The sequence below is a fragment of the Colius striatus genome, chromosome 1 (genome assembly GCF_028858725.1).
Source record: "Colius striatus isolate bColStr4 chromosome 1, bColStr4.1.hap1, whole genome shotgun sequence".
Classification (NCBI taxonomy): Eukaryota; Metazoa; Chordata; class Aves; order Coliiformes; family Coliidae; genus Colius; species Colius striatus.
In genome coordinates this window covers 76,033,280-76,054,712 of record NC_084759.1, presented here as the reverse complement: position 1 = coordinate 76,054,712, position 21,433 = coordinate 76,033,280, and the positions used below count along the sequence as shown (strand labels likewise).

Below are 21,433 nucleotides of genomic sequence, written 5' to 3'. Positions count from 1 at the left end.
CTGTTTCATCTATATGTTTGAAACAAACAAACAAAAAAATGTAGTGCTAGTGGATCCAAAATTGCAACAGAAAAAAACCACCTCATTTTAAAACACATTTGTAGGCTTCAGTGAGCTCCTCTTTTCACAGGGCAGGCATTTCATGTTATGTAGCGACATTGAAACTGAGAACTCTAACTTATTGCAAGACATAGCACCATAAACAGCCATAGAGTTTAAATGAAATGCTGTCTCTTTTCTAATAAACATCATTTTCTCTTGTTCTCTGTTTCCTTTTATTAAGTGTTTGATATCAAGTGCTAAAATTATTGGAACTTTCTTCTCATTTAACACTGAATATAGCATTTCTTTTTTGTTTCTGAAGCAACCTAGCCAGCTCCTAAAATTGTTAACTGATTTCTCAAGTAACTGAGAACTGTAGAATACTACAGACTGTAGCTAAGATGGTCAAAAAGCATAAAAAGTTTATCCAGATCTTCCATAGAAACTAAAGATTTATTTCTCTACAAATAGATTTTTCCAAGTAAATGCACAAACACATGTAAGAAAAGCACTAATTTATTTATGACCTTTCAATTAACTTCATGCTTTCTTCTCCAAGCCCAAAGCTAATCCTTAATATGGAGCTGACATTTACATTTTCTCCATCTTAAATGTTGAGTGGGAAAAAAGTCTAACAAAAAACTGACAAAAAAGACTTGACTGCAGAACGATTTTCAAAGACCAAGAAAAATTTGATGTGAGACAACCTGACCAGCAACAAAGACTTTATTTTATTGTTGTTAGCTTCCATAACGTCTATAGCCTTATCACTTTGTTATACATGAAGCACGAATTTCAATTAATAATTTTCATTAGAAAATTGCTTTTTAATTTATTACAAAATCTATGTAAAAAAAATTAAAAGTACTCTTTCATTTAATTCACAACATTTCCAACAGCTATGGCATCCTCTTCAATGAATCTGTCTGATGTATATTGCATGTACTCAATCAAATATACAATCCACTAGTCTAGTACAACAGCATCAGTTCAAGAGCCTTATTCCTTCTTTACAGATTAATATTAACACTCAATCCAAATGACATTACAGTCCAAAATTGTTCTTCAGGATCTGAAAGGAACAGTCTTCACCAAACAGCAAGGCTCTTCCACAGAAGCAACTGTCCTCAGACACAGAGAGACATTCTTCCCATGAAAATAGATGGGCAAAAAGGCAGCTCATGGCCTCTTCTAAGCTGCCTGATCAGTCACCAGTAAGGGCTGTACTCACTCTTTAGAGCATGAACACAGCTTTCCCCTCTATATAGCTATGAGAGGATTGGAAAAAATGGAAAACTTTCCCAAATTACTACAGCTTGAACTGAAAAAGCAACTTCAAATACCACATCTGCTACTTCAATTGAGAGTATTTTCCTTCTTGACTTAAATTGTAACTAGGAAAAAAGTGTACCTTAAGAATATTCTATAAATCACAATTTCCTATTGCTTTTCTAGAAATGCCTGCATTTTCTCTAAACTAGAGCTTCTGAAAACCTCTGAATTGGTAGCTATCCTGAACATACCAGTAAGAGAAAAGATTTTTTTTTTCCCATTTGCAAAATGAGTAAGCATTTGACTAAATTTAGCACAAAAGTACTCTTTTCCTCAAGAGCCTGCCTTTGCATTCAATGGGCATTCATCAGAAGGAGACATGGTACTTGCATTTATAATGTAAGCACACACACCCCAAGACATTTGCCTTGAAAGCACAATATTATAAATTGACAATTTTGTGGGCAGCAGCAGTGAAGTCACACTTTCCAAAAGATAATGCTAAACCTTTCCCAACACAATGTTAAATCTGATTTTCTTCTCATCTCTTCTGATGTACCACTTGAGGTCTTCTCTGGGACATCTCAGACATATATAAGTGGCTAACTCTTCTATTGTCTTCCTGAAACCACACAGGGATAACCATACAGCCCCTTCGACATTTCTCTACCAACAAGTGAAAGGCTGCACTCACTCACAGGTCATGATATATCTGGAGATATTCTACATGCTCTCTGAGAAAGTTGAATAAATATGGACGGAGAACTGACAGCTCTCATACAATACAAATGTTTAAGATGTTCAACAGTGATAGACATGCAGCACACTGCTGACTGACTGGTTAATTCTGTATTATTTCCAAATTAGAGCCCTCTGAACTCATCAGGAGAATCAGTTAATTAACACTATTGAAATCACCCTGTTTACATGCAGGAAAATGGGCTGTCATCATCTTCATCTTTATTATAGCTAGCCAAAAGAAAGGAATAACTCTAACTTGCCAAAACTCAGTGTTAAGATTTCATCCTTAAACATTGTTGTAAGGTTAACTCAAATTTTCAACTCCATTCTCTATTTGGATTCTGGACAAGAAGCTAAGGCAGTTCTGCAAGCAAAAAGGCAATGTTTGTCTGTGCAAAGCCAAGAACACTCATTTTAGAAAAGGAGTCGGACTTCAGCGATGACATGATAAACAACATATCGCTCAGAAGTAAACAAAAGCATTAATCATCAGATTTCAGAAGAACAAGAATCTGTCTTCTGGTACTGAAAGTTAATTAATGTGATGATAATACTGGGATTCTATTGACGATTTTCAAAGAAGAGTGCAAAATGGGCTGATTCAAAAAACAACAAAACACACCAACAACAAAACTATACCCCACCCTAAAACTAATATGAATTTAACAACATAAAATTAAAGCAAAATCCACTGTGTGTAAATGATCGCAAGAAGGCTGTACGGCCTAGGAAACATTAGCATCTTTCAGTCTTTCAACTAGTATTGAAAGTGGTGCAAGTCTCAATTTGTGTCATTTTTTCCCCGCTCAAAACATCATATTACAGAGTTGCCTGTCACTCTCCACTGTAGCCAGCAAAAGATATAATCAAATCCAGAGCATCTGCCAATTTTGGGGGCAACAAAGCAATCCCTTGGACCGTAATAATTCGGTAGGCTGTGTATGATGCTTTTTTTCCACAGTTGCCTTTTTCACTGGAAGCTAAACATCAGACATCTAGGGTTTTACAATGATCTGCTGCAACAGTGGTGGTAGGGGAGAGTAGTCAAACAAATGTTTGCAGGACTGACATAATACGTTCATGCAATTGTACGGCCAAACAACACTTTTAACAGATACCTGGGAAACTTTCAGAAAGAATTCATTTAGCTCTGGACTACATTTTACAGTCTTATGATTCAAGGCTTAATCTGATTTCCACTGTCACTGCAGCCTGTAGAGTAAACATACACAGCCTAGTGCAAGACTCCTTTCCATTAAACAGAAAAAAACCCAAACCAAACCAAAAACTCATACAACACATTCCGGTATGGAAATGCTAGACGGGCTTCATAAGTTTTTTTACCTATGCACAGTTTACTACTAATAATGACAGCAGGACCACTTGGTCCCTGCCACTCACCTGACACTGCTAATGCAATCAAATTACTCAAATAAGCACTTACAGAACATGTCATCGCTTACGGCATTTCTACAGCAAATCATTCAAACAGAGCCAGCCATCTCCAAGATTAGCTGCATGCCGGTTCATTTTATTCCTGTAAGAATGTCTGATCCAGAATGTCCATGGAAGAATGTCTAATCCATCTGAAGACAGTGTCACTTACAAAACTATGATACATGTCTGTTTTGCCAAGACAAATCAAAACCAGCCCTTGACACCATGTCTAGAGAACGTACTTATCTACAGAAATGAAACAGACACAAACACACCTTTTAAGTAATTCACTCTTATTTTGAACATTCTGTCAGAGCAACAGCTCCCTTGAGCAAATACTGCAGAACACTTCCACTAAACAAGCAAGACTTTGCATCCAGGAACATCAAGCTTCATAGTAGCATTTGCCTTCTAAAACATTTTACCCTATGCTGGAAAGATAAGGAAAAATAAAGAAAGAAATAATAAATGTTAAAAGATCAGCATTAAAGCCCTGGAAAGGGTGTCTTCAAAATCAAAAAGTAAAAGCAGAGAGGGTACATTCATACAGAGAAAGAGAAGAAAAAAAAACTTCAGGAGTTAACACAAGACTTTCCTTAATGTTTAAGATATTATTAAACAGACTATTTAACATACCATTAAACCTGCTGAAGTAGTGAAGGCATTTCTTTCTGATATTCAGCTATACACAGGAGTGGTGATCGTGTGCACATTTGTTGCAGAGTGGGAGAGTTAAACAGGCAAACAATTTAGAATAACATAAAAATTCCTTGGTTCTTAGAAATCTCTTCATTTTGTGAGCAAAGCAAGATCAAATCTAGTGTGCACTTTTCTTTCTACAATTACCTAGTAATGCTTCTAAAATATACCAAAGGCACTGTAAGATAACGCTGTGCTTCACCCAGAAGAGTGACTGGGACTGTCCTCCACGCAGCCACTCAGTGCAAAAAGGAGAAAATTAGCAAGTTTGGGTTCAGCAAGATCTACATTTTTAAATGAGCAAACACAAATGCCAGAAACAAACCCCTCTCAGTTAAGTCTAATTTTATTTTCAATAAATGTTCTGGTTAGTAAATGCCATATCTAGTGAAGTTGTTCATTTATTACAGCTCTTAGCAAAGTTAAAGCTGCGGTGCTGTCAGAGAAAGGGAAAGGACATTGAGAAGGTACATCCTACCCTCTTTTATCTCCCAACAAAACACAGCCTTGCTATCCTCTGATATAAAACCAATGCAAAAAGTCACTTAATGAAGATTTTAAACTTTATTGTAAAACCAGCCTTAGTTTGATATAATCCTGACCTGTGCTACGCAGTCATCCGAAATCTTGCCAATGATGCTTTCGCCACCTTCAATACACACGGTCAGCAAATAAATATCCAATAAACAGCAGTTTAAACAGCAGACAGATTAACCTTCTCCTGTCTAAAAATGCCAGACTGCTCAGTGTTTGCTCAAGAGTCTTCTTTTACCAACATTCAATTTGAATGAGCCGGTGCAAATGCACTGTTCTTTCTCTCGTGAGAGGAGGATGCATTTATGTGAAACATGAGGAGAATGCCTAACGCTGAAACATACTCTCTGCATCCTCAATGAGGTTTTATTACAGGGCTGTCTTTCTTCTCACCGGCATGTGTCAACACGCCTGCAGCCATTCCACTTCTTTTACGGACACATGCTATTAGTACAATTGTATTTACATTCGGTACTCTACAGGAATATTATATACCACACATGCATTATAACTCAGTTGAGGTTTATAAAATAATTAGCCCTGCTACTCCAAGTGCTTTTACGTGACACTGACACAAAACAATATTCTGCTAATATTGCATACAGTTAACTTGCTGGTTATTAACAATCAGATTTTAAAACTATTTTGGTTTCCTAAAATATAAAGGGCTTAGGTTTTCAAATGTCTATAGGTAAGTCCATTTCATAAACTAGCTCTATGGTCCCCAGGGCAAAACATGGGTAATAAGTTTTTAATTAAAAACAGTTACATTGACTATTGTATCAGAGCTCTGTAAGAGAAAAAATTATAATTTCTGAAATTGTCAGTAAAAATTTACGTGTTAAAATCTGTTTAGAAAACCTCAAACAAGAAACAAAAAAAAACAAATTACAAAACCCTAAGCAGCTTCCTGGAGTCTACAGCCCTTTAAAGAACACTACTGGTGCAACTGTTATTTTTTATTAAATAAACATGAGTTATAGAAAGGAAGGCTTTTACTGAGATCTTTGAGTATCCTGGTCTGTGACAACTAGATTTCACCAGCTTTGATAAATAATAAAAGAGCCTGGCGAACACTCACTTTTTCTAGTCCTCCACCTACATGGTTCTACAGTTCCTATCGATACATTATTTATCTTTCAGGAGCATTCTTCAAGAGGTAATTGCCTTCTACACTGGTAGAAAAGAAGTCACTTGTAAAGATCTTCCATTGCAAGACAGCAAGGAAGCAAAAAGGTGTTTGTTTGGGTTTTTTTAAATTATGTTTTCCTAGTCAAAATACAAATGCATGTTACAAGTAATAAGACAGAGAGGTTGCCATTCTAAATGAAAATCTCTTTAGAAGTACTGAGTTTGAGAAAAGCACTATCTATGGCAATACCTTTCACTATCATCTTTGTTAAAACAACAAAATTTCAATAACATGAAGCCTTAAAAATATAACTCCTTTTGATGGCTTCTGTACCTTCCTTGCTTTTTCCATTTATTTATCTTTTTTCCCATCCTACACCTAATATTCATTTTTTTAAGACCATATTTTTTATTCTATCACTGTGTCCTTACTAAAACACCATCTCTTTATCACCACTTGGGCCACAGGATTGACATCAAGATTTTTCTGCAGTGTCTGTCTCTTTGGCTCAGGGGTGCGTGGGTATAAACCACACATCTCCGCTGACTGTTCTGCATTGACCTCCCCGATCACACAGTACCCCAGAGAAGAAATTCCCCCTGATGGAACTCGAAAAGTACGAAGGAGTTTAAGAAAGGTCTCGCATTGCTGGGAAGGAGTTTTTCTTAATAGCTGCAACACAACAGGTCATGTTGGGTTGAGGAGTTACCATGGAAGTCATCAAAGGCTTTACGGGCTGATATGCCAAAATGGCAGTATTCCCAGTGTGACAAAATTATTCTTCTTAAATTCTTAGTGATACTTAAAGTTTATCAAAATCAGTGGTCATTTAAAAAGAGCAGGAAGACACACAGCTTCAACTAACTTTGTTTTTGAAAACACTCAGTAGTGGAGTAAGATACTAAAAAGAAAATATTACAGATTTTTTTTTTCAGTCTTTCTCCTCTACCTACTATTTATGCCATTCCATTACCTACTTATCTTTTTAAAGGAGAAAAAAAACAACATCATGTAAAAATAGCAATCCACCTTTGTTAGAAATAAAGACAAGGCAAATTTGCAAACACACTATGACAAAGTAATACTCTCCAGAGAATATTATTAAGTATAAATAAAAAACACAAATATAACATTTCAAACTGAAAGGCAGAGTAATAAGTTAGCAAGTATTGTGATATGAACGGAGATTTGATTTTTCTGCCTTCTGGCTCCATCCTACTTTTTTCTGTAATACCTGCTGATGTTGGCAAAGGCTCATACGCTTAATTAGCTACACCTAAGATAGTCATGTGCATAAGTGTATGCTGAGCCAGTCCTCCAGCACTTTGATTCACTGCTTTGTTTTTTTTTTCCCTGTTTTATTTATTGCAGAATTAAAATATCTTCCTTCTCTATAGGCAGCGTTGCTGATACCATGCGCAGTGTACCTCTACACCCTTTTAAGGAAATGTCTATCTGGTCAGAAACCATCAAGGGCTTTTTAGGTAGCAGAGTAACTTTCAGATATTTACTCATTCAACATTTAGCCATTCATTAGTAATTTTCAGTATCGGCCAGTTCTCTATTGGTTTCTATTCAAAACAGACCACTGCAAGTTAATTATTACCCCTTCCAATATTGGGGAGTTGTGGTTTTCTGATACAGGGTTTGAGTGACAGCTTAAGACATCCATTTATTGAATGGCTCACTTCCCCCAAATCAACAGGAGGAAATAAAAAAAAAAAAAAGCAACAACAAAAACAAGCTACACACAGGAGAAAACAGTGACAAAGGAAAAAAGTCCCCAGAACATAAAAATATTCCCTTCTTTCCTCATCTGAAACAAAAGACTGATAGAATCAAATATATACATTCCATATGATGGAAATAAGATCTGCTGGGGACTTCTGACTGCAGCACAACTTAATTAAAATTATAGATACAAGACACGTGTAGGAGGGAGCAATCTCAGAGCTGAAAGAATGTCAGCTCCCTGGTAGTTCAATATTTGATTTGTTAATTTTTATTCTGAGCTAGGAAGTTACCATCTTTCTAGTATGTTCCTCTGTGAATAATTCCAGGAAAATTAATAGGTGTTTTGTATTCAGATCTTCAGATTTTTCCTTTTTTTGTCTATAGAGGAAACTCCTCTTTTCAGCTGCTTTACCTTTAGTCGTAACAAGCAGCGAGGTACAGTAAGGAGGCAACATTCAGAAACCCAGAACTTGAAGCACAACTCATGAACAATACAGCAGTTGTTCTGTTATGCCAAGCTCCATTTACCCTACTGGAGCCAACTGAGTTTAAACCTGTAAGTCCTCTTTTCTGCTATTAACTGTTAAATAGAAGTAAAAGAGATACTCAACCACTTCAGGACTTTCAAATGCTGTCACACAGCTGTGCTCCTTCTCTACAGAAGGCCCCAAGTCATGGTCCAGTTTCATTCTAGGTCGTGTTCCATCCTTCGCACCAACTAGAAAGTAAGATTGCACTCTCCTGTTTGTATCAACCAAGGATTTCACCCAATGCAGCAGCAGTTGCACTCTTGTCTGCAGAAACTCAAAAGATCACATGGGCTGCCTATAGTTGCCACTCAGTTAACAAGAAAAGAAATGCAACTTCAAGAATAAATGCACTGATGGTTCAGAAGAAATCTTGACAAAATATATAATGGAGGGCAGCAGAGTGACACGACACAGCAACAATCAAGCAATTTTCATGCTGCAGAGGAATATCCCCAAAACATCAATTATACACACAGACATTTGTTACCAAATCAGTGCTTAACTGAGTGCACGCTCTACCAAGCATAAACAGAAAGGACTGACACTAAGATTTCCCCAAAGTTGTAATCGTGGAAAGCACTTCTAAAAAAGGCAATGCAAAGTATAACCTAAACTAGCAGAGAAAACTAAGATCACTATTTTATTAATCTATATTAATCTACATGAATTCTCACACAACTGATAGAGGTATACACCCATTTAGGTCTGATTTAGTATAACATCATTGTTCAAAACCACAAAGAGGAGATAGGGAGACAGCATAAACCAAAGCACAACAGAGAATTGTATGGGAATATTCACAGTTCTGTGGATCTAAAGGACAGAAATTTCAAAAACGCTTAGAGATCTTATTCTCTTGAAACACCGCAGATTTTAACTTTCAAGTGCTTTCTCCTAACAAGAAATTAGTCAGACAGAAAGTTACTCTACCCTGTATGCCTATCCAGATCAAAAATTTCTTTGGAAACATTGTAATTCTTTAAGACAATAATGCAATCACTCTTTTTCTTCTTTTTACCCAAGGTAAGAGTCCAGTAGAGATGAGAGGTTGGATGTAAGTAGTTACAAATAACTCAAAACCAGAAGATACAACAAATTTGTTTCCTATGTTCCTGCTTCATAAAGATGCCAGCACTGGAGCTGCCAGGATTTTCTTCTTTACCACAACTGTCCAGAAACTTGGCTCTTTGGCCTTTCTCCCTCTGGCCACTAGATTTTTATTTCCTTCCTTTCTTTTTTTTCTACCAGCTTACCTGTACGTCAGTAGTAATATAGAATGGGAGAGAGGACTTCCAAGTCCATTATCCCCACCTTGACAGGCCATTATCTCCCAGTTCTCTTTAAAAAACAAATCTTAATAAATCACAGTAAGCCTATGGCTTTATGTAAACCACTCCAAGTGAAGCATCTGCTAATATGGATATTAGAATTTTTCTCGCTAGTAGCTTTTGCATGTTTGCACAACTTTATAGATAGATACTCTTCACCACTGTTACTTTAATTTTTCTTTTTTTTTTTCTAGTAGGTGTATCACTATTAAGTCACTGCCACCTTCTCCTCTTTCACTCCCACTTTGGTTCTATGGTTTTACAAAAAAAATAAAAAGGTTCTCCTTCTTTATAAAATATCTTTCTCCACCACTTCTACTAGTCTTTCCAACCTCTCAATTTGCTATATGATTTCTTCTTTTCCATTTTACTTTGTCATTTCCTTATATGTCACTCTGCTAACTTGACTTTTTTCTCTTTCCTCTTTCCCCGCTATTCAAAAGAATTGCAGAATAACTGAGTATCTCCAGTTGGAAGGGACCCATAAGGATCACTGAGTCCAGCTCCCTGCTACTCATAGGTCTACCTACCTAAATCATAGGATTAAGAGCATTACCCAGATGTTCCTTGAACTCTGATAGGCTTGGTGCTGTGACCACTTCCCTAAAATATGGAATAGTTAACTAATTTGCATGTCATCCTTGCGCAGGGGTCATGCTAATCTCCCCTGTATTGTTCAGAATTTAGTATATGTGCTGCTGAAGCGAGCACAACTGCAGATCTGCTGGATATCTTCTGTTCCTTTCCAAAAATCCCAAATTAACAGAGTGGCTCAGGTGTACAGCAGCCTGTACATGGCCTGCTCCATGAGCTTAACCACCATGCAGAAAGTTAAACCTTAGAGTTTGATAAATTTGCTGCCGTAAGAACAGTGTTTGTAAAACCAAGAGATCAAGCAATTAAGATGTGAAACTTTGGCTAAAACGATACAGGCTCACAGTGAATGCTCTGAAGACCAACTCATTCAATAGATAAGACACAGGAGCATAAAATTTCTTCTTGTGGAAAATTACGTTTCCTCTTATTAAAGAAGAGTCCAGGGACTTGTACTATGATTGCTGTGTGTCACTATGCTACTGCTGAACACCCAATCACCAACTTCCCATCAGCAATCCTTCCTCCTATCAATTACATAAAAGCATCTAATCTTGTTAATTAACTCACCCTATCCCCAGCATGGTTACAGCACAGCGGCTCTGCAATACGATTTACAGGCATCAGGTTAATGAATGGTTACTGTCCACATTGAGGTTCAGAAGGCTGGTCTCCACCACCTTCAGTAGGGTATTGATTACATTATTCTTGGATTCAGAAATATAGGACTGAAAGCTGATGTGGAATATCACTGGTTTTTCCAAGAGTCCGTTTCAACAATTAACTGTACTCACAGCTGTGAAGCTATTTTCAATATTCAGCTTAATTATGAAGCTTTGCTGATGCTTAAAGACCATTACTTCTTGAAATGCGTGTCATGGTCAGCCATCTAAATGTGTTTATTTTGCAGAACATGAACAAGTGATGCAACTAATCACAATGCAAGTGTTATGCGGCTTCACAACATTTTTGTTGTCTGGCATAATGAGCAAGCTCAGAATAGGCACTTGCCTGTTGGCACTGTGTCTCTTTCAGAGAATTTGCATTCATTTAATAAGTCCAGACTGGCAGCTAAATTAATCATGAATGGCTAAAACATACCCATCTACCAAAGCCACAGACTTTCACTCAGGCATATGCAGTTCAAAGCACACCCAAACTCTCCTGCTGAAAATATTTTTAAAAGATTAAAGATTTCCAAGATTTTTAATCTGTAGACAAGCTGAACAAGTGGTAAATAAAATCAGAACAAGTGGAGACTCCTACAGTTGTCCTTTCAACAGCAACAGATAAATGAGAAAGGGGCTGACAGCAGAGCAGTGCACAGCTATGACTCTACATAGCATGCAAAACCACACCTGCTCCTCAGAGTTTTACACTCAAATGCCAAAAGGAACTGTGAACTCCTAAAATGATGCTAATTTAAATTGATAGGAATATATTTTGGCCAGAGAGACAGAAGACATTACTTCCATGTGAAGCATTATTTTGTTGTTCAAACTCGGCATCCAAGTTTTCTTCCTTCCAAATACAAAATCTAGCTAAGTCTTCCCCATACCACTCCAAGAAAACCGTCTGCTCTATGTTTTTTTGAGCTGAGAGCAGCTTCCTCTGCTTAGGATGAAATTCCACACCAGCCAATCTTTCATTTTTTACTTCCCATTCAACAACCTAAGCAAAGAGTATACACAGCCTCTGCAAGAGGCTGAAGGTGAATCAACTTCTTTTCTTGACTCCTGCTGAGTCACAACGCTGCTAGAAATGTGAAGGGGGAAAAAAAAGTATTTATTTTATTTAATCTACATTTCTCCACACTTTTCTCAAGGCTATAGATCCTCTGGATGTCCCTGAGCAATATTACTTCTTCTCCTGCCCTCACTGCTACAGTATTTATACAGTAATGTAGAATTGCATAGTCTTTAAAATAGGTGAAACTGCCAACTGACAGAAAATCAACAGCCTTTTTTATCTAAAGTGAACTCAGGCAAAATGAAGTGGGAGCTCAAAGTAGTGCTGAAATGTATGAACTGCAGGACAATATACAAAAAGGAGGGAACAGCAGCTAAATACAAACATTAATGTTACTATGAAGAGCACAAAGGAGAAATGTGGTTAAGCAGGAAGTCCGTTAAGAGGAGAATAATTCAGAAGAGCACACATTTGAGTACAAAACACGATTATTCAGACAGGAAATAAGAACTGAAAAGTAATTATTGTAATTTCAAAGGTAGAATAAATGCAACTGAATCACACTGTTCAGATTCTTGTAGCCTGGGGTTTTTTGAGTTGGTTCTGTTAATTTTTTTTTCCAGTCCTCACTAGTAGATCCTCATGCGCCCCATGCCCTCTCAAATCAATCAAAAATAGTAATTAAAAAAAAATTCCAGTTCAGCATCCCAATATGCCTGTGGGTAACACCATATAAAACGTCATGGAAATAGTTAGCAGGAAAAAAGGCAGCTATCAAATAATTGACTACTGCTCAATGTACTGCCGTACATTCAAGACCCGGGTCCCGGCTTCCTACAGGACACAGACTTTCAGCAAAAGCCAGCATGCCATAAACATTATTGCAACAATTGATTTTAAAGAACAGTTAAAAGCTGCTGTCTATGATAGACCAGGTAAGCCAAACAATCTATGTTCAGGGACTAAGCAAACCACGTTTGTACTTGAAATATTTTGACCTTAGTCCCACAACTGCTCCCTGCAGAGGTCCAGCAATGAACACCAAAGCCCTTTTCCTCCTGCCTCTGTCCAAGCCTATAGACGAGCTCTGAATGTTCCTCTCTCATACTTTGGAAGGAAGAACACCTCTGCAGACCTTTAAACCTCTAAATTACCTGTCTGATAGAGGGCAGGATAAAAAAAAAAAAAAGATATAACAAAATATCTTCTAACAAAAGTAGATTGGGTAGCCTTCAAGAAACATGATGTAGTAAGATGTAAGGATGGTGTTTCGCAATTTTAAATATGTGTGCAAATAAAAAATAAAGAAAAAATAAAGAAAAATAAGTACAAAACAAATTCTTAAAATGTCAAATGTCTTCCCGTAAACCAGATTACTGCAGGGCATGGGGCAAGCCAGCAGCAGGAGCACGCGAGCTTAAAATGCAGCAGCAGTCCATGAAGGAGGGCAGTGATGATGCTCATCAACTCCACATACACCTCAGGATCACCTCTTCAGATCTCAGCAACACTTTCAGAGAAAGCCCCATCCCAATCCAGTGCCCCTTCAAAGGACTCTTGAATTTTTCACTGCAGCACAGTACACTAAAATACCACGCTCTGATTGCCTTCTTTTGTTTTTAAATCTGGTCAAAAGATACTACACATGCAGAGCATCTTCTAAAGGGAGCTGCTTCAGTAACAAACAGCTGGACATACAGCTTTGACTCCTCTAGTACAAGTGAATCTATGAATTTATGTTTATAATAGATGTGCACTGAAAGCCAATTTTCTCCAGTAACGCTTTTAGAGACAGTTCACTTTTCTTCCAAAAGTCACATTAATCTTGCAAAAAGAGAATAACAACATGAACCTGATCACAAACAGCACAAAATATTTTTGCAGTTCAACATACTTTTAATTCACTTTGATGTCTGAGCCACTGTGCATTCACTTTCATGAACATTTACACAAATTAGGTTTACAGCAGCACTCACATGCTAAGCTTCCACAGAAACTCAATTTAAAAACTAATTACCAATACACATTCCCACTAAAACCTGTAATACAAAAATGGTCTGTCATCATATTAGGGAAGTTAATAGATAAAGTACTTATCTAGTCCAGAACAGAGCAAAGGAGGTAGCATCCTGGGTAGTAAAACTGAAGCAGTGAGGCCCCCAAAATTGGAGTAATTCTGAAGAACAGAACACTTGGACAAGGCTGGTGCTCTGCCAGTCACATTAAGTAAGAAAAAATTCATTAAATAAATTATTCATTAGCATTTAACAACTCAGCACTGGATCCAATATTTCTGTTCTGGTTAAACAACAGTGCTACGAATCCATTCACTTGGAACTGTGCTGCTGAAAAAGCTAATGCCATTTATTGACAGGTTAATTTATAATGTCACCTTAATTAAAAAAAAATTAAAATATTATCTTAGCACTTTCTGACTGAAATGAAATTGCAGGTGATTGGGAACAACGTACCTACAGGCTAATGAATGACTTGAAGCGATTCAGTGTCCAATTAACACCAGCATCTGGCTTGGGGATTTTTTTCCCCTGTCCAAGCATTAGCCCTATATTAATTATACTTTTGCTTAGGAGTAACAGAAAGTTTCAATCTCAATGTTCTCCTTCAAGCAAAAATACAAAAAATAAACCAGTACAGACCTGAAATTCATATGACCAGAAGCAAACTCCCTGTCACTTGTAGGCATGCAAAATAGGGTAGGAGATTTTTCCTAGCCCAGTTTCAACAGCTATCCCCACACAACACTAACTGAATCAATGTGGTAGTCATCCCTTGCGCCCAAAACACAGGAACAGTGACCCATCTGCTTCCATCTGGAGGGTTCTCTCTGAAGCCAGCTTCATGACATACCAAACGTTGCTTAGCACAAGAAGGCAGCTTGAGGTTTTAAACTATTCTTTGCCAAGAAAAGGGAAATTGAATAACTCACTGATCTTCAAGACTAAGCACAGATGTGCAATTCAGGACAGAGAGACCTGGGGGATGTGGAGGAAGGATCCTTTGGATACAATTTCAGAGCATGCAAGGTGAGCGGATTGGCATTTGCCTGCTGACTGCTTACTAGGCATAGACTTAGATCAGTCAGGAATAATTTCTGAAATACTTTTTTTTCCCACATAAAACACTCATCATTAACTTTAATAACTCTCTAAGACCATAATGATACAACTAAGATAAAAAATGACAGCAAGTATTTAAGTCCAAACCTTGCTTGGCATTTTAAGAGTGAGTAGATTTAAGAGCATCTTATTCATGTATTGTAAACCAGCTCTTCGAAAAAATATAGTGTCAGTTCCTTGCATTCTTGCAGTTATATCAGGCAAGATATGTCAACTTGGTGTATCAATGGCCACTTGAAAACAAAACAATTACTCATTCATGAGAGAGGGTGATTCAGCTGAGGGGGTCAAGCTCTGTAGTTGCCAATATTTTGTTCATCAATCCCAGACTCACAACATTCACTAAATAAATTATTAAAGCAATTGGGAGGGGGAAGATAAGTACCATCTTTCCTGCATGACTGTGTGACATTATCCAATATCTTTTCCCCTTCCTGTTTATTGAGTGTTATTATTGTGCCTTCTGACAGAAAGTGATGAGAACTACAACCAGTACTAATTTGAATCCAAATATTGGAAAGCTTTGCAAGAAGGCTTCAATAACCATGCGTATGCTCCTACCCAAAAACCTACAGAAAAAAAACAACCCTCCAAATCATATCTTTGCTTCTCATGAATACTCAATTTTAATTAAATGTCATCACTCCAACTACAGCACATTTCATCTTGCTTTCAGAAGCAAGGCAGCAAATCTATATTTCAGCCTCTTTTTAACAGAGATTGAACTGTGTTTCTAGGTTCCTCTTTGCCCTTTATTTACAACAAAGATTTCTCAACCTTTCCTACAAACTAAAGCAATTTTATCCAACCCAGGCAGCAGCTCTATACAACTGTTGCCAAGTCAAAAAGACTCTTGGACTGATGAGGCAAGGTAATTCTCTTTTTGCTGCTTTATCGCTAACCTACAGACTGCACTCCCCTTCCAAGCCTGAAGCTTCAGGTCAGCTCCTGGTCTTCATTATTGTGCTATTGCCTACCAAACAGTTTTAATACAAAGAAGTAATATATCAAGTGTCCTTCTAGCACTTGGCTTCCCAAAATGATCAAAACTACTTCTTCCCATGATGTAAGAGGTCTGTGCTAAAGATGTAAAGGTTCAAGATTCACATTCTGCCAACAGTATACCTAGAAGAAATGCAGAGTTGCAAAGTACTTTTCAGAGAGAAAAGGAAAAAAGAGAATGGGTTGTTTTTAAAGTTACTTGGTGTTTTGAAAGTCAATCCAACTCTGTCAAGATACCTAGGTATCTTTAAGATACCTGGGTAAAAGCCAAACTGTATGCATCATGAGCAGATGCATGCAACCTTCTGCTTCTCTTTAACCAAATGGAGCTCCTAATTCAACATACTTTCCCTGTCTCACACCTCTCTCTTCCTGTCATAATTATCTCCCTCTGCCCAATGGACCAAATCTAGATGCTTTTCCCCAAGTTGTGCAGTTTCTATCCCTTCCCACCCAGTTCTGTTCCCAACAATCTGCCCTCCTGCACTGCGTGAAAATATCTCAGTACAACCAAGAAGCAAATGAAAGGAAAAAAAAGGTAATGGAACATTTCTTCCATTGTGACTAAAGAAAAAACTTCAATGAAGGCACAGAAACTAATGCCCTATAAAAACAGCTGCAAATATAAAATGTTGCCAGAAAGCTGGTGGTTGCCAAAATAAAGTATCAGCACCAACTGCTATGCCAGCTATTCCTAGCCTTTAATCTGTACATCTCTTCACAGAGATGAAGATAACTTTTTCAACACCATAACATCCTTAAGTAAATTAAAACACTTGCCTGAAGGTCACTAAAAACCTTTCAGTCTCAAGAACGTAAAGAAAACAAAAACACACCTTGAAATTGTTTAAGCTGCAATAAATTTTGGAAAGTACTGTCCATTCTTGATAAACTAGTGATGACTACAGAAAACTAGAGTTGCCCAAGTTAAACTTCACTTCTTTTCTAAATGAAACACTTTGAAAAAGTGTAAATAAATGAAATGAACTCAACAGAGTTGCACTGGAATGCCCTGAGGAGCAAATCCCTTTGAGTTTACTCATATGTCTGATCTTAAGTTTTCAGTTTAATCTACAACATGGCTCCTCCCTTGATTTGTTAGGAGACATACACTGAAATAAAAAAAAGTAACAATAACAAGTTAAAATGTCTCTTCTGTTCAAAATTTCCTGTTTCTCTTACTTGGGAAAACAAGAGGGTGTCCTTTATCCCAGTTCCCTTGCTTTCAATACACCATTACTTGCCACCTGCTCCCTCAGTGTACCACCTTCCCTCACATTTTATGTAAGTAATACATGGTGCAAGTTTTACATATGAAAATAAACTTTTATTTTGGCAGTTGAAAAACAAAGCCACAAACCACAAAACAATGCCAAAAAAGAAAGCACAAAAAGAAAGAGTAGAAATAAAAGTGTACATGTCAATGTAGAGAAACCAGGGATAATGTTTCAAAGATAGCAGAAGAGGGGAATTCTGTACAAAATGAGGAATCTGAAGTACCTCACATTGAACAAAGGAAATTAAAAGAAAACCCATTAGAAGCAATCTGGCCTCCACTGAAACATATTAGCATTTACAATAACAATACGGCTCTTCATGTGTAATCACTGCATGCTAGCTGCACTTTGTATTGGGAACATACAAACATTAATCCAACATATTTCATCCAGGACATTCCACCTTCCACTTTACATAACACTTAGGGAGTAGGGGAAACATACTCATCTGCATAACTTTGACAATATCCTCACAGACTGAAATTTTCACTGGAAAAAAACTAAAAGACATTGCCTTAGCATTGTAGGAAAAATTCAGATAGAATAAGCAGCACTAAATCACCCTTATCAACGTACCAGAGACTCCACACCCTCCCTGGGCAGCCTGTTCCATCTGATCCCTTATCAAGTTGCAGGTTGCCTTCTCTACAAACTGCTCTGCCTCCTGATGGACTACAAAGTTCCTTGATGGTCAGAAATAAAACATGTCAGACTGGCTCCAGTCTACGAGCATGAAAGTTCCCTACTTTAGTGAGAAGGCTCAGCCCACCCTTCCCCTCTTTTCTGGAATCTCTCCTACACAAGGAATTGCTGCTCAGTAACCATTGCCACCATTCAGAACAGTAGCACTATAAACACACTTGCATCCCATAAGAAATTCTGGGTGAGGAAATAAATATAACCAAGTATATTATATATTATTATTATTATTATAACTATTATATTATTATTATATTATTTTTTCAGAAACAATACAGTCATTATAATCCTCAACTGAGTGAGATACAGAAACAGAGGAGTCTGACTGAACGCTACTATATAAAAGTTGAACAAAATGATGAAATACACATTTGTGGCTCAGATAAGCCACAAAACTATAAAAGCTAAGGTTTTTTTCATATATGAGCAAAAAAACTAGGAAACTTACAGGATACTCTAGGACACTGAAGAAATTAATTATAATTCTCTATAATAAATAGAGAATAAACCATTCAATTGGACCAATACTTTATTTTATAACACATTCTATCATCTTCTTTTCTAACAGAAAAGATCTTTTTTTAACAGAACAGACGAAGTCAGTCCAAGCCACAAAGGTACAATAATTTGTCAGAAGGAAAAAAGTTGATTTATTTCTTGAGGTGGACTTATTTCATCCATGCATTTCATCCTAAAGTTATGTCAAATAAAGATCCACCAATACAGGTACTGAATCTAAAGTAAGATTTTTCATAAAAATATAGAATTGTGAATTCCAAATGGTTTGCCTTACAATAAAAGATCATCACTAAACGCTTACACATCTAATCTTCAATTCCCAGCTTTATAGAAGAACTCCTGCATTAGGTAATTCTTGCATAAGTTTATATTCACTGTTGCCCAGGTGGCCAAGAAGGCCAATGGCATCCTGGCCTGTATCACAGTGTTGTCAGCAGGAGGAGGGAATCATTCCCCTGAACTTGGCTTTGCTGATGCCGCAACTCCAAATACTGTGTCCAGCTTTGGGCCCCTCTCTACAAGGACACTGATGTACTAGAGAGGATACAGAGGCGGGCTACCAAGCTAGTAAAGGATTTGGAACACATCTCCTATGAGGAATGGCTGAGGGATCTGGAGCTGTTTAGCCTGGAGAAAAGGTGGCTGAGGGGAGACCTTATCGCTCTCTACAGCTAGCGAGGTAGGGGTTGGTCTGTTCTCCCTAGTGATAAGCAATAGGACAAGAGGAAATGGCCTCAGGTTGCAGCAGGGGAGGTTCAGGCTGGATATGAGTTTTCTTTACTGAAAGGGTTGTCAGGCATTGGAACGGGCTGCTCAGGGAGTTGATGGAATCACTGTCCCTGGAGGCGTTTAAGAGACAGTTGGATGTTGCACTTAGGGAAATGGTCAAGTGGTTGATAGGGCTGGGACAAAGGCTGGACTCGATGATCTTAAAGGTCTCTTCCAGCTGAAAGGATTATATGATTCTATGACTCCTTTACTCTTACAGAACCTCAGCTTGTATCCACATCATCTCGACACATTTCTTTTCTATTCCACAGTAATTTCTGATTTTGCTATCTTCCTTGCAAAGACTTACACAACATACTTAAGAGTTCTTTAGATAAGAAACCCTGCTTATCAGTGACCATTATTTTAACTATACAGCTAAAAAACACCCTATTACTTTTTCAAGTATTTTATTACTATCTCAAGTATTATGTGATGTAAGTCTAAGTTTTGTATCTTTAAAGACTATTGTATCACAGAATCATAGAATGGTAGGGGTTGGAAGAGATCTTTAGAGATCATCTAGTCCACCTCCCTCAGCTTCTTTCCTTTACCCCTTGTCCTGTCACTAGATACAACAGAACAAAAAGCAATGTCCCAACCTCCTGACATCCACCATTTAGATATTTGTAAATATTAATAAGATCCCCGCTCAGTCTCCTCTTCTCTAGATGGAACAGTCTCAGTTCCCATAGCCTTTCCTCATAAGGAAGATGCTCCAGTCCCCTGATCATCTTGGTGGCCCTGCGCTGGACTGTCTCCAGAAGTTCTCTGTCCCTCTTGAGCTGGGGAGCCCAAAATTTGACACAGGACTCTACATGAGGCCTCATCAGGGCAGAGTAGAGGGTGAGGAGAACTTCCCTTGACCTGCTGGCCACACTCTTCTTGATGCATCCCAGGATGCCATTGGCCTTCTTGGCCACAAGGGCACATTGCTGGCTCATGTTCAGTTTATTATCAACCAGGACTCATAGGTCTCTCTCTGCAGAGCTGCTCTTCAGCAGTTTGACCCTCAGCCTGTACTGGTGCATGGGGTTGTTTCTCCCCAGGTTCATAACTCTGCATTTGTCCTTGTTGAACCTCATGAGGTTCCTCTCTGCCCATCTCTCAAGCCGGTTGAGATACCACTGAATGGCAGCACAGCCTTTTGGGGAATCAGCCAGTCCTTCCAGATTGGTGTTTGATCATCTCTTACATTAGCTCTTATTTTCATAAACATATTTTAATTAGTAATCAGGAAGTCATCAGACACTTCTATCTTGTAAACCAAAAGATTTTTTACTGATTTCACGCATTCCATCCCCAACTGGAGAGTAAAGGGAAGAGCACAGCCAGAGGGTACAAGTCTCCTACATGTGTCTATGTATCTTTTCACTCCATACAAAGCATGGTTCCTCATTTGATATCTGTCTTCAAATCTTTTCTGTATCACTAAATGTAATTAACTCGTCTGTAGTTTCCACCTCATTTTCCTCAAAAACCACTTAACACCTGCAAAAAATGACAGAATATGGAGAGGAGGGATGTAAGGAAGGGTATCACTGCCACCACCAGGCAGGTAAAGAAGAGAGATGAACCCCTCTGGAGCTGCGGGAGGCTGAGGATCCTCTTTTTCAACACGCCGGGCTAACCCACGCTTTGGCACTGTGCCCTAGCTCCAAAGGTCTTGAATTTCCATACGTCTATGGACATCTTTGTTACTGGAAGCTTCCAGCTCCTGTCCCTTGAAAGATTAATAAATGATACTCACACAAGACTGACTGTATCATGGTATGCTGGTATCTGGAAAAGTTCCTATGTTAAAACTCTTAGAGCTTTAGTAGTGCACATCCCCCACTCAAACTCCCACCACCACAAAAACCAAAAACAAACCTGAGAAACTGACAAACTAAAAAAACCCCAACCAAACTTGATTACAAAGTTTTATTTATTTATAATCAAGAGAAGTTTATTAAAATTCTACAGTAATTAAAATGCAAAAAAGTATAATGTGAGTAGAAGTTAAATGCTGTATTTTGACTTTTCATTTGATTTAAACAAATTCCCTAAGGAAATTCCTTGAAAAAAATGATTATTTTACATTATGGGAAAAATATTAAATATTGCTTTGTGAGTTTAATATTATCTTTCCATCAGTTATTTCAGCAGAGTAAATTAATTCTCCTCTTCATGAAATGACATGATAGCCTTTGCAATTTTTCAATTGCCTCTAAAATATACACAGGTTACTATGGAATACCGAACATCATCGTGGATAGATCCCATACCTTAATCTGGCACCAGTAAAATTGTCTCCACT

The 21,433-nt window shown here is 37.7% G+C and overlaps 1 protein-coding gene and 1 non-coding gene across 2 annotated transcripts in view; both read right to left on the bottom strand.

Annotated features, from left to right (window-relative positions):
• FRMPD4 (FERM and PDZ domain containing 4) overlaps positions 1 to 21,433 on the bottom strand; it is a 303,831-nt gene that overhangs the window by 189,699 nt on the left and 92,699 nt on the right. The gene's annotated exons all lie outside the window — the stretch shown is intronic.
• On the bottom strand, positions 10,054 to 10,160 carry LOC133624716 (U6 spliceosomal RNA). Its single transcript, XR_009818067.1, has one exon. It is a non-coding gene; the product is annotated as a U6 spliceosomal RNA (small nuclear RNA).